Source organism: Phasianus colchicus, chromosome 2, assembly GCF_987193195.1.
Source record: "Phasianus colchicus chromosome 2, bPhaCol1.hap1.1, whole genome shotgun sequence".
In the NCBI taxonomy this organism is placed as follows: Eukaryota; Metazoa; Chordata; class Aves; order Galliformes; family Phasianidae; genus Phasianus; species Phasianus colchicus.
Genome location: NC_143437.1, coordinates 42,118,711 through 42,133,673, shown reverse-complemented (window position 1 = coordinate 42,133,673; position 14,963 = coordinate 42,118,711). Strand labels below are relative to the sequence as shown.

Genomic DNA, 14,963 nt, shown 5'->3' with positions numbered 1-14,963 from the left:
TACTTAAGATGTCTTCCTGCTTGACAGTGTTGACCTGTTTCTGAAGAGGCCAATCCACAGAACTGGAAGAATGGCTAAAAACATGCATGTGTGCCCTTACCTGATACAATCCTGGTAGGGATGTACATCATTCCAATGACTCAGCATCAGAAAAGGCTGGTCAGCTTTTCTCTAATATTCTGATCATTCCAGTTTGGATCAAGATACCTACACGTGTTTTCATGTACCAATTCATTATTTGTAAGGAGTTACTTGTAGCAAATTGGAAAGATAGAGCATAAATAACACTTTTTATTTCTGAAGGGATTTTTTTGAACTGTTCTTTTTTTTCTTGAAAACTACACTGCTGACCTGTCACTGAACCTTCATTCATCTATACTGTATGCTCTGCATGTGCATACTGTATAGTGGTGGCAAGTATTAAACATTCATCTTTTTCTCCAAAGCAAATCTGTCTAAAAAGGCTTTGCTTAAATCTTTGCTGTGCTTAAAGCTTGCACTCACAATGAAAAGGGAAGCTAAGACAAATATAGCATGCATCACCACTGTTGCTCTCAAATACTAACAGTGTTAAATTCATAGAGGGTAAAAAAAATACAGCTGTCTTTTAAATGGTTTCAGAATCATTCTGAAGTATTGCACTATATGTTCCCTTTAGCAGCAGTATAAGTCTTTGCTTATGGAAGGTTCGTATATGAATTGAGTGGCCATTTGAATTAAATTCTTTTTAGCAGAACCAATGAAGGTGCAAAGGGAGTTGCTAAAAATCTTTACTGCAAGAGGGCTTTGCTTCACAGTGTGTTTAAATTACTAGCATCCACACTTTCATATCACTCATAGTAACATGTATGGTTAAGAGGAGCTGTGGATAATGGATTTAATGAACCACTGCCTCAAGTGAAAGTGGCTGTTTTGTTGCTTAATAGCCATCACAGATTTGTTTAACTAGACCTGTGAACCATAAGGTGTTTCTGCTCTGTGAAGAGTAGTAGGAATCAACAATATAGAGATATTGTTTAAGAAAAGAATAAGAAAAAAAACTGATTTTTTAATATGAGTGGAGATTTTTTTTTTTTTTCGTTTTTCAAAAATAATATTTATAGTAAGACGTGCAACAGAACAGGAAATTTCACCAGCTGAGATAAGGTGGTAAAAGAGCAGATTGTAATGGAAAACCTGTGCCGCCTGACATGTTGCTCTAATGACAACTTGAACACTAGACAGCGTGGCGGTAGCATGTGTCTGCACACCTATACTCCATTAACATTTTATTTTTTATTATATTTTTATGCTGAAATTGTGTACAGAATCCCCAGCTGTAACCAGACTTAATGCTACAATGCACACAGACACCTTTGGAGAGAATACAGCGTGAGGGAGAGGAGAAGGAGAGGAGGAGAGGAGAGGTCTTATTACAAAGCTGAGGAGAAGCCTCATTATCCTCACCTCCCCAGGAAGAACCAGCAGTTACACTGCTCAAATAATGCTCAGTGCTGAGTGGTAGTGAATGAAACAGATAATTATTAGACAGTTGGCTGCAAGAGCTACTCGGGGAAAAAGCTATCTCAGGATACAAAGAGAAAAATTTCACTGAAGAGAATTTTTTCCTTGTTATTTAAGCAGTGTCCAGCACAATGAATCTCCCTGATGTGATTTTGTGTTGTGTGACAATGTAAATGTTTACCACTGCTGCTGATCATCCTAACTATACCCAATGTAATTTACAGCAATTGAAATTGCACAGCTGCCAGACCATGAAATGGCATGAGCTTTGGAGTGCTTGTGGTGTTTATGGTGATGTGATGTGCCTCAGTGGCTTTTTGAAAGGTCTAACTGTAGGAACTTGCTCACTCTGTACTTACGGGCAGTGGCCTGAGATCAGAAAATAAATCTGAAGTCAGCAGAAAGGTGTCTTTCAGAGAGCAAGAGCTCAGGCTAGCAGTCCTACTGTTTGCTGAGGCACCCTTTGGAGGCTCTGTTGTGGATCTGTATGTATTTGACTTTTAAAATACTCAATGTAGCAACAGAGAAAGTGGAGGCATCCAACTTGCAGACTTGGACATGGAGCAGGGCACGTGACTGGGCAGAGCTCATCTCTGCCAAGGAAGTGAAATTAGTGGGGATGTCCCAAAGCCAGAGTCAGGCAGGAATGCTTCTGGTGGCACAATCTTTGGGGGTGAGAGCTAGAGGCATAAGATCACTGAGGTATCTAATGATATAGAAATGCTCTCCGAGCAGACTGTCTTTCTTCTTGCAGGCAAGCAGTTTCTGTCTGACTTTCCACTGAGAATTTATGAGGGTGTTATTTTCTCATACAGATAACTAATCTCAAGTGCTAGTCACCAACTGATGTGCTGATCTCTACTCATGTCTGAAAATTTTGGCCTTTGGGCCTCATGTTCTTAGTAAGACTGAAATATTATTTATTCTGTCATGCAGTTGTGAGTATAAATATCTGCAAACATCCTCAGTATTTGAAAACCTGCACTTTGCAATATTGCAAAACTTGCAAGGTCTGCCAATACCCCAGAGCTTGAAGAGCAGAGATAGTTATATTATTATTTAAAATGTTGACATACACAGGGCTACACAGTCTCCTGCAGTCTGATTCAGATGCCTCAATGCTCTGTATCCCAGACTTGCTGCAAATTAAATGTGAGCAGCTATGAACTTGAGTGGGTTAAGGCATCCTGTAGTGCTGCTCTGAGTTCGCTGCTATTTATCATTGCTTCCTGCTGTGAGGTTGGAATAGGCAGCCTGAATGTCACATACACTGTTTTTATAATGCTGTTTTGAGGTCATCTCCATGTGCAGATGCTCTAGACAGCATGGCTGATAAGTACAGATGTGGTTGTTGCAAGGCACTAAATAGATTTGAGATGATTAATTTGTAAAAGCCATATTTCAGCCAGGAACACTGCTGTGGACAGTCTATCACTGGCAACCTTCCAGCCACCAACAGCTGGCAATTAACACTTACACAAAGATGCCCAAACTTTGTCCAGCTAAAGGCTTCAGTGGCCATTTGCCAGAGCTTTAGGGCTGTACCTATTTTACATAAAATGGAGCAGATTGAGGCAGATTTAATCTTTCTTATGGAGCTATGGCCCACAAAGGCTTTTGCTTCTGGCATGCTTTGCTGTACCCTGTTCAAACCATTGCCCCATTGTGGAATTCAATGGGCCACATTTAGCCTCAGGGTTGTAGTCCGGTTTTCCATGAATTATGCTAACTACTGACAACATACACAAAGCCTCTCAATCCAAGTGTGGAAACGCAGCAGTTAATCACAGCCCTTTGTACATGAAGAGAAGAGACTTTGCCAAGATATAATACATGTTCTGATAATATAATTTAACAGTAACTACTAACAGACTGCTAGTCATTTGTGCTGAGCATTATGCATGAGGGAAAGTTTCTGACCTGAAAATGTGCAGACTCATAAGACAAGGAAAGAGATATCAGATGAACATAACTCCTTCTGAATTAGAAGGCTGAGGAAGAGAAGATCCCAGTCAGCATGAAGGACAGATGGCAGCTTCAGGCCACATCACAGGGAGAAGGAAAAAGACTCTCTTGGCCTACTTCCACTCCCACTTCTGCAGCTGTCTCCCCATTGCAAAAGCACTCTGCAGCAGTCAAGTGAAGAAGAGGGTGAATCTGTGCAACCTGGTTCTGATCACTTGCCCTAGCTGTCTGTCTCCAAGAAGATTTATCTTTCTTTTCACCAGAAGGGCAAAGAAAATATTGGGTCTACATCATCTCAGGTTTTACTCTCTTAACTCTGGTGAAGTCAGCCAGGGACCATTCTCTCCCTGTTCTGACATAACTCTGGGCACGACCTGGCACCTGGGTGCTCAGAGTTGCAGAACTATGTGCCATGTGTTACCACTTGAGAAAAAAGGGCCCAAACCCATGCCTTGGCTTCTCTGCTCTTTAAACTTTATTTCATAAAGTCATGCCCTGGGGTCTCTGACTTGATGTAAATCAAAAGTCCTGCACTCTGTGAACTAGCCCAGCAGGAGCAGGAGAAGTGGAGACTATCCACCTGCTCTCCCATGTCCAGGAGCAGCCAGGAGCTTGGTGATCACAAGGTTAGTTTCACCCTCTCACATTGGAGAATTAGTTGAACGATGGTTCCAATTAGCCATGTGGGTGTTGTAACACTTCCCCTGTATGAAGTGAGATGTGGGCACTTTGCCCCAGCCATATTTTTGCAGGAAAGACTGGCACTCCTTCTCTCTCTCACCCAGCTGTCCTGTTGGAAGACATACTTAACTAACACAAATGAGAATTATGGGCTGTGAATCTTGGTCTGGAAGAGTAACTTGTCTGCAGCATGAAAATAGATGACTAATCTCCTCAGTGGGGTACGATTTAAGAAGCAATCATTTCCTTGTTGTTTGCTATTGGCTATACGCCTCCTGGCCACCAAGCAGGCTGCTGTGGCTGCACTCTGGTTCTGGGCAGTGACCTACTTCCAGAGGGCTGAAGATTCCACTCAGAGAAGGAGGTTTACGGGCTTTCAGAATCTGGCACGGTGCTCAGAGCTATGCCCAGACTTGTAGTTATGACATCCAGGGCAAACTCGGCATCCAGGCATTCTCATCTGGCTTCTTCTTGGCTTCCAGAGAGAACTGATTGTGCCATCATCTAACTGTGTTTCTGCATACAGGCACTGTACTGTGTTTTCCTTTTTCCTTTGCTGTGCTGAAATAGACATAGACACCATATTCAGTCTAAATAAATGTAAACTAGTGTATAAAGGGACGGGGCACAATCTTAATTCTGTGTGCCCAAAAATTGGCTCAGTTATTTTTACCTTTCAAGAGTGAGACTTGAGTGACAGAAGAGAGAGCGCTGCTGAAATGTCAGCTCAATATTTAGAGAGGTCAAGAAAGCAAATAGAGCATAAGCAACTAAAAGGAAAGTAAAGAGATAAGAAATCATGATCCCTTATTACTCCCATGAATACATCGAGGGTGCATCTACATTTTTAATACTGTGTGCAGATCTGATAGTCCTATCAGCTTCTGAACCATGACAGAACAGAGAAGACTGCAGTCACGACAACTGAAATGACCCAATATATGGAGGATGTTAAATACAAGAGAACTGGTAGCCTAGAAGGATAGCTTCAGAGGAATGTTACAAAAGTCTGCAAAACAATCAGAAGCATAGAAAAGGTGAATGGGTGATGTTGTTCATTGCAACTTGCAATACAAGAGCTCTGGGATGTCAGGTAGAATCACCTGGTGGTAGCTCGGGTCACATGAATGGATCATCTGTTTTACTCGTCACTTCATGATGTACTTGACAAGCAAACTTTCATGCCAAATAAAAATAAAAATAAGAGAGGCAAACTCATGGCAGGTGAAGCTATTTTGGATTACTAATTGCAAGGAAACCACTTGTCACTCATAAGTTGTAAAGGTGCATGTCACTGGAGATGAGGAAGAAAAATAATAAATCAAGGCTCTAATTCTGCATACCTGCTCTGTTTTTACATTCTTTCTGCAAGCATCCCTAAGATTTGTGACACTAACAGAAAAGGACATGTATTTGAGTCAAATTTATTACAAGTCTCAAAATACCCTTAGCCTTTCTTGAAAAGGCTTTGAAGGAAAAAAAAAAAAAAAAAGAAAAAAAGAAAAAAAGAAAAAGATCAGCCCAGATAGCTGCTTGCTTCTCCTCCTGCATAAGAGATTATTCTTCAGACACTTTCACCTTGGCTCAAATGTGTTGGCCTTGTGTACTGTATTCTAAGGTGGATATTTCACAAGGTGCATCTATGTATAAGCATTTCACATAACTTACTTTCTTATTCATTTGTACCCTTGCAACAGTGAAATATTTACATGCATCTTTCAAAGGATCCCACAGAAGCTTACCAACACCAGATCTCCCACTCCTGAGAGGCAGGGTTTAGGACAGGGGGACCAAGTGCAACAGGGAGTCAAGTCCTTGCCCGAGTTCACATACAAAGCCTCTAGTAGACCACAAATCCTAGCAGCAAGGATTCTGCTCTGAATGCCAGCCCTACCTCTCCCCAGCAGCCTCATCCCACCCACAGATCTCTAGCCCCTCTGTTTAAGAGTAGACAGATATTTGTTTTAGTGCCAGATGTGAACACACATAAGCACACATTACAACAATCAGTGCCTCCAGTGCTTTCTCCATACATTTGTAGGCTTTCACCTTCATCCTTGTTTGAGGAGCAATTGCTGACAGGAGCAGACCTTCGACCACCCTCCCTCACAAGAGCCAGAGTACAGCTGCACACAGTCAAGTGTGTGCTAACTTCTTTACTCTCAGCAGAGTGCCCAGTTTGCCTCTGCAATAGAAAAAGGCCTGGGCCTTCAATGACCACAGCTGATTTGACTTTCTGAGATGAGGAACAAGCGCATACAGACAGGTAGAAGGAGACACTTCTCTCTTGTGAATTGGTGTGTTGGTGGAACGAGAAGGAATACTTTAGTGAAGACTAAGGAGTGGAGGTAGGCTTCCTGCTGAACAGGTTGAAAGGCATGTTGTTTTTCAGAAGGACTAAGCCAACTTTCTGCTGAACTCAAGTAATTCATTGCAGGGACATGCATTAAAAGGGTGGTGGTAAAATGTGGGTGTAAAAAGCTGGTGGTTAACTGTGCAGATGCATTAAAGAAAAATAGCAACTAGATGATGATATGGGGAAAGAAGAAAGAGTGAATAGAAATGCCCACAGTAACTATTTCATTGATAATAGGATGGAAAAAAAATGTATTGCCTTATTCTGATAGAGGGCCAAATCTCCCATTCTCCTTCTAGAAAAACTGTTTTGTTTGATGTGTATTGGAAGTCCTCTGGGGACAGTAGTTCTGCCCATGCTGTGCTTTGTGACAGCCCAAGATGAGGGTAGCAGTGGCTGTTCTGCAGGTGGTTTCCAGGGGGGATGTGGTGGACTGGGAAAGCTGAATCCCTGAAGCAGGGACAGCTTGTGCTGGCACAGCCTCTTATGCCATGCTGTCACGGTGACCTTGATGAAGTAGGTGACATCAGAAGTGGTGCCCCAGCTTCAAGTGACTTCAGTAGGCAGTGGACCCAGCTCTGCACCCGCTCCCAGCCAAGGCATATATCCAACTGCCCATCAGAAGTGGGAAGGAGGAACTGTCTCAGACACTGAGCATCTCAATAGGCTGGATCCCAGCTGGCAGGCTAGGTGCTGCTTTCCACCAAACACCTAGTGCATCACTTTTGTAATGAGAGGCAACTGCTCCTGTATGATTTTCCTTTGTGTTCCAACAGGGAGGCATTAATTAACAGAAGACAAGCACTGCCTCGTGGCAAGGCTGCTACCTTCAGCGCAACCAAGATAAAGACACTGTTAGTATTTTCTCAAAGTTACAGGTGATAATTTCCACAGCTCTCAAAAAAAAATTACTGCATTTGTCCAGATCTCATGGGGATGGGTAAAGATGAATTTACTGCTTGTTCAGAAGCACTGGTTGCCTAGGGATCAGCAACTATGACCCAATTGCACTTGCTGTGGGCAGATGAAATATAGATGCAGTTAGGTTCTTCAGAAAGGTCTAATTTTCCAAAGTTAAAGAAATTGCCAGTGAAATTAAGTGAGAGGAAAGGTATAAAGAGAGAAACAAGAGTCCTTTGAGAGAACTAATTAGCTGGCCAGAATGCAACAGTTTCAAACCCTAGAGATAGGGGAGCTTTGCTTACCGGACCATTTTGGCTCATCTGCAAAGTAAATGCAATTAGAAATAATAAAGCGATATATCACACTTGGAAAACAGGTAATGAGGGATGTAAACAATTAGCTACTTAAAGCACCTTGCAAGGAGTAATATGAAGAACCAGAACTATATTAGAAACAGGACAAGTATCAACAATATTTAGGCCATTTACTAGATAGGGATGGTATAATTGCTAGTGATAGTGTGGAAAAGATTTTTTTTTTTTTTTTTTAAGGGCAATAAACAGTCTGAAGGAAAAAACACACAAAAGATAAATATTACATGAAGCTGAGTCATATAACAATTGTCAGATATTCTGTCAATATTTTTTGATGGATGTGGTATTAAAACTTTGGAGAGCATTAAAAAAGAGAGTCACAGAAATTGTTTGGAGCCTTAGTTACAAGAGCTATTTGACTATCAAATATTTTCTCCTTTTTCAGGCATTTAAATTGCCTTTATTTTGGCAGAGAGCAGTAAAACAAAACCGATGTCTGGAAGCTGAGTCCAAAGTGTATATTTTTAGCAGCAAGGGTAATTAACCATCAAGAGAAGCAGTGAAAACCATTGCCCTTCTGGAAGGCATGTTTTGGCCCCAGCCAAGTTTGACAGACCAGTGCCTGGGCAATCTCCTGCAATTTGATGCAAATAAAAATTATTTTGAGGCTGGTGGGATAAGGAAGCCTGGCAGCTTCCAGCAAAGTAACATAGAGGTTACTAGATGGAGCTTACTATGTAGACACTGAGAAGGGAAATCGTTCTCCTAAGAAGGAGGAAAAAAAAAAAGAAAGAAAAAGAAAAAAAAGCTATCTGCAATTTAGCCAAGTGTAAAATGGAGTAGGAAACTGACTGTGGACAGATCAGTACCACAGCTCACCTTATGCACCCTGAGCCTCAGTGTTCGCATCAAAGGTTTGGCAATACTGATACCTTTTTGGGTGTTCCTAGTTTCATTCAGTACAAAATGTATGCGTCCTCCCATTGCTAAACCAGCTAGTCATTAAAAACATTTCCTTCTTCTTGATGAGGAAAGAGGGCACAGATGAACTCTGGACTTCAAATAATTCTCATAATCTGCAACATTAAAAAAATATATATGTATTGAATAGGTGCATTCTATGCTTACCATGACTCATTAGGAAATGAGCTGCTTATACCTGAGGTCTGTGACTGCTGATGGTGATCCTTCTTGTGAGTTGGGTAGTGACATGACCCACTTCCAGAGCAACTCTGTACTTGTTACATGCTCTATCTACACAAGCCATAGGCTACAATTTTACAAGAGCCACAGCAAAATTACCGAACAAATACATCATCTATTTGTGTTTTAGGGGAAGTAGAGAAGAAAGAGTCTGATCTGGATGACATTGATGTTACAGGGAGCTTTTCTAGTCAATTAAGTTGGAAGTGGATAAGACACAAGAACTGAGAATGCAAAATAAGTCCTCAGCTGAATGAAAAGAGAAACCTGATAAGGCGCAGGGTGAAGCATATTAAGTACTCTGCAGTATGAGAAAATAGTCTGTTGGCTAGCTAAAGAGAGCATGAGAAAATTGTGTTTTGTAATAGTCCTTAATCATTTTATATCAAAGCATATTTTCAAGTGAAATAAGCTATATACAAATATACATAAAATAAAGTACCTGACACTGATGGTTATGTTTCTAAAATGGAAATCCAGATGATATATCTCACAAATGACCCAAGAGCAGGACCAGTGCTTGCAGTGTTCAGAGTAAGATCCCATGTGGCTGGGACTGTGGCCATGGAAGTGCAAAAACATGCAGTCAGGAGGCATGAAGAATGGCATCATAACTTCTCTTCTGCTATTGCTATAATGGCATTATAGCTTCTCCCTACAGTACTTATGGAAGGGAGATAAAAACCCATCAGTGGTTTTGCATGCTTACAAAGGCAGGTTTCTGCTCAGGGTATTATTTGTTACAGCTGCTAACTCTGATTTCTGAAGTAGAAAAGGTTTAGTACCCTGACGTTGAAAGTGCTGCACAGATGAGAGCACAAAAGTGGATCAGAATACTGCATAGATTCAAAATGCAAAATGTCAGCATACTTTGCAGTATTTTCTGTTTGGACTTTAGTTCGTGAAGGCTCTGCAAACTTATGTGGTCCAATAATTATAAGGAATTTATGTCCCTACTTTGCAGATAAGATATTGACTCCTAGGAAGAGGAAGATCATATATACAAGAAACAATTTGATGTTAACTTGCAGTCCTTCATTCTATCTGCTGGATCATTACGGAGAGAGTGGTGAGGTACTGGAACAGGCTGCCCAGGGAGGTTGTGGATGCCCCGTCCCTGGAGGTGTTCAAAGCCAGATTGGATGGGGCCCTGGGCAGTCTGGTCTAGCATTAGGTGGAATGGTGGTGGCCCTGCATGTGGCAGGGGGGTTGGAGATTCATGATCCTTGAGGTCCCTTCCAACCCTGGCAATTCTGTGATTCTGTGATTCTGTGATTCTGTGATGGTCTCTACCTATGGGTGCAGTATGGTTGCTTGGTAGTATTAATGGTCCAGTAATTAGGAAGACATACAATGTACTGGAAAATGGCCGTATTTTCTCTAAGGAGGTTTTTTTTATCAAAGGAGTCACTGAATTTAATTCACATCATCTAAAATGACTCTGAACGCAGCCAAAAACTGAGTCCCCAGATGCCTTCATCTGCAGAGCTTCAGCAGTTAATCTCATCATTCCTTGCAGCCTGAGTTATGTCTGTACAAGGATGTCAGCGCTTGGCTTGTGATAAGGTGCACTGAGGAAGCAAGAAGAGGTGCACTTATTGGCTGATAATAGGACTCTTGACAATATATAACTGTGGTGTGGCCAAATGAATTATATTCTATGAGAATGGGCTACTGCCCAACACTTCATAAAAATGTTTTTGAAGTGCTAGTAGATCTGCTCTATAAGTTACCTAAAGCCTGTGCAAAGAATACTAATCCGTTTTGACATCCAGGAGAAAAAGAGAAGAAATTTAACGCTAGGAATGTTTTCATGAGCTTGAGAGGAAAAACTAGTTTTTGCCAATGTTTTTCCCTAGATATTAGATTAGTCCATGCTGCCTCCATATTATTCCTCAAATCTATAGACTTAGCTGCTTCCCGGAACAGAATCTGTTGTCCCAGCTGAATCCAACATTCAGTTTGTCATGCAGAGCCCACCTAAAAGGGCTCATTGAGGTGTTCTGATGGATAATACTCTTTCACAGGGTTGTGAGTCGTGTAATACAGTCTAGTCATTGTAAGCAGTCTTTTTGTTTGTTTGTTTTGGTTTTTTTTTTTTGTTTGTTTGTTTTTTGTCAGTGTGACCATAACTTGCATACATCCTGATAAATATTAAGAATGGTTCATGTTCGAACAAGTCATGTCAGACCCCTGAAAAGATGTGTAATTGCATATTCTTTCTGAAGCTAAGCCCATAGGGAACGAGATTGTGGGAGCAACAAACTGCATGAAAACATGCATTTTAGTTCTGGAAGGAGGATGCTTTTCCCTAAGGACAGATGATTCAATTCAAGAGTGCAAAGATTTTATTTCTTCTAGCCCCTTCCAAATTAAATTAATACATTTGAATTCAGATAAGATCAGATTGTTAATAGACTCAAACAGCTGCTTTCTCTAGAGTGGAACCACTATCAGTGAAAAATGAATGGAAGTTTCATGCATAGAGTGAAAGATTTTGTTTCGTAAAAAGGAATAGAGCAATAAAAAATGGCTCTAAATATTGCAATTATTCTACATAACCCATGTTTATAAAAATGTTGGGGATCTAAAATACAGTCAGTAATATGAGGCTTCTCTCTCTAGCTAGAATAAACTGAGCAATGTAGAGCCTCTTCTGTATCTATTACAGTGGTTTAACTTCACTGACTGCAGCAATTACTCCTGATTGACATCTAAGTGAATTAGAAACGTGTGCTGCACATCTTAGCTGCACATGAATTACTGTGTTGTACTGAGCAACAAACTTGGAAGGCCTTCTTTTTGCATCCCATGGACCTTTTTGTTGTCTACTGAATGGCTTTAGGCCACAGCCTGAACTTCTAAAATCCTATATGTGCTGTCGTATCAGTTGTTCTAGCATATAATCAGCTCTATTTCATATCTGAGACATCTCATCTTATTTTGCAAAGAAGTGTATAAGTAGATAGATCGTGGCCATATTTTTTTTAGGCTTGTTTGACTTTCTGGATGTGTTCAGCCCCTGTAAATATCTGAAAATGGTCATCATGGACTGACAGTCATAAGTCCACATCTGGTGGTGTGTTGTGATCTAGTCAGCTGAGACACATAAAGCTTTTTTGCTCTGGAATTGAATTGTCCACAGTTGGACAACTGCATACGCATAAGCTGTGTGTTCCTGTGTCTATGCAGAAAAGACAGTGTCCAGGACAGGGACATGGCAATCCTACAAGTGGGGGCCATGATGCTACTTTGGATTCCAACACCAGCGGGTCTGAAAGAGGAGCCCCAGTGAGGGACTGTGACAAGAGAGATGGAGCAAGAGTTGGCATCTGTCCTACCACAGGTGCAGCACCAGGTGGTGCCAGGCTCCTCTGCCATCCCCACCAGTGCCTGCACCGCTCCTCACAGGAGGGCTGTCAAGGATGGGGGAAACACTGTGTGGATGTTAGAGTTTCAGCACTCCTCTGAGGAAATCTGGGCCTTGCTGCTATGGATCTCTAAGGTTCAATCTTCCATTGTTTCATATACCGAGGTTCTGCTCAGCTGTTAGATTCCTTGACCAAAATCTGAGTTTCACTTGTACATGAAATATCTTCTATATTTCTTTTCTTGGTGAAGTGAAAGATGTGTTATTGCCATTTTCATACAGAATCACAGGGATTCAAGAGAAGGGGCCTCAAGAGATCATTGAATCCAACCCCCTGCTAAAGCAGGAGTAGCAATAGGTACCTACAATAGGTAGCACCAATGGGTGTCCAGATATATCTTGAATATCTCCATAGAAGGAGACTCCACAACCTCTCTGGGCAGCTGTGCCAGTGCTCCATCACCCTTACCATAAAGAAGTTCTTCTGCATGTCAGTAATTGATAGTTCATAGATTGTTTGGGTCTTTAGGATATCTAAAACCTTTATTGTAAGGAAAACAAACGTATTACACCATCCAGTGAGATCACTTAAAATTAGCAAAAAAGGATTGGGAGAAATATGTGCAAACAATAAAATAAAACATAGCCTATAGATTTTTTTTTCCTGTTTTAAAAAACATAAATTAGCCAAAAACATTTTGTAAGTATTGTGAATTTGAGACAAAAAGTTGTTATCTTTTTAAATAGAGAATTGGAAAAAAGAAGTTTGAATTGCCTTCTGGTTTTTTTTTGTTAATTAAACATTTTGGTATTCATTCTAAAATATAGTTTACTTTTAAAAGCTAATCACATTTTTAAAGGATTGAGTCAAACAGCAATTAAATAGATCAAGCTGATGCTTTTGTTCTATCACAAAACTGAACATGTTTCCAGTATAAAGAAAGTAATTTTTTAAATTGTTGATAAAAATCCCTGAACGTTTTCCGTGAACTGTCAGCTGAATTAAGTTTCCCCTCTTTGTTTTTGCATTTCCAATGATAAAACTGAAAATCAGCAGTTTGCTGAGCTGTGCAGAGCAGGGCAAGGCACGTGTTGCTTTTTTCTACAGCTGTAGCTGGTGAAAATGCATGGATTAAACCAGGATCCTTTTCTCTAATTTTACATCCCCCTCAGCCACGGGCAATCTCTGTTGGTTTCTATGCAGGATGATTGTTTGGATTAGGAAAGCAGGAGCATACACAGCAGGAGCAATGGTGGAAGAAAGCCTCTGACAATGAAAATATTGGCAGTGTTCTGGACCATTTTCAGACCTTGTTTCACAATGTGTCTGTGGAGCCATTATTTGCAAAGAGGGTTTTGTATTTTATTCCTAGAGGTGTCAATAGAATCAGTGGTGCTACTTGGGGAGAAACTAAGATATTTTAAAAGTGACATTAATACATATTTTAAGATGATTATTTGTTAAAGGGGGGCTAAATGTTGAAAGTGGCATGCTGAGTGGTCTTGTTCTAATGGAGTTCTTACTTCTGGGAGAATCATTCAAGGTATTTACTTCTTTAAGATTTTGCTATAGGGAATTCAATCCAGAGAAAAGTGCTAACCAGCTTTGGCTTCCAAATCAAGTACAGTCTGTGTGATGTAATCTCCAAAGATCTTTGTCTGAAAAACAGGCCCAAACACACTGCAATACCCAAACTGAAATACATTCAAAGCTGACAGTTACTGCTAGATTACAGCCACAGGCTTGTCACATTGAACATGAAATCTGACCTAACCAAACTCAAAATTCATACCAAGTTCTCCTAATACTGCCTGATGATTTTCTGCCTGGCAACGGATTTTATTACAAGGGGATTTCTTGAAGTATGTGAAGCAGTTCTAAGCCATCTCAATAATAGTAATTATTTCAGTGTTTCCTGGTTGCTAGATAGAACCCAGACTCTTGGAACTGCACAAAAAAAATTTAGTAATTTTCTGTCAGCTCAGCATGAAAATGTTTTGGATCTCTCACAGAAAGGAGCTTTGTGTAAAATATGTTTAAGATTCAATGAAACACTTTGTTCAGCCCAAAACAAAATATTTTATGAGGAGGAGTTTTTATTCTTGCTAAATGAATGTGAGTCAGTCCTATTTAGAAAACCTTGTTTCAAAAGATGACAGAATAACTTTCCTTCCTTTCCCAAATGGGAAGGGAAAGGTAGGTGATGTGTGTGAAATTTCAGTAAATTTAAATTCATTTGTAAATAGTTTAAAACAAACAGTGTGTAGTTTATTTACTTTTTTTTTTTTTTTTTTTTTTAACTCACAGTTTTTCCTGAATTGTTTCAGCCAGTTCTGTTTGGAGTCAATACTAGTTATAAGCATTTACCATTTTGCCTACTGCAGACAAGCCCCGTGGAGGGTGGGTCTGATAAACCTGAGTTATCAGTGGTGTATATGTGGCAGATGTGCTGAAGGATGTGCTGCTAATTATATGACTAATGTTGTTTTCCTGAGGTTTGGGTTGAAATGAATGTGTAGGTCTGAAAGGTTTGTGGCATGAGAGAAGTGAGTTCCCCCAGAGCTTCCTCACACCTGTCTCACAGGCTTTCCTACAGAGGCTGATAGGGGAATAGGCATATAAAAATGAAGGACAACTTCAATCTTTGCTGTTTTTGTTTTGCTTACA

The 14,963-nt window shown here is 40.5% G+C and overlaps 1 protein-coding gene across 7 annotated transcripts in view; it reads left to right on the top strand.

The window, feature by feature from the left end:
* Nucleotides 1-14,963, top strand: part of LOC116242356 (uncharacterized) — a 197,248-nt gene that overhangs the window by 110,216 nt on the left and 72,069 nt on the right. The gene's annotated exons all lie outside the window — the stretch shown is intronic.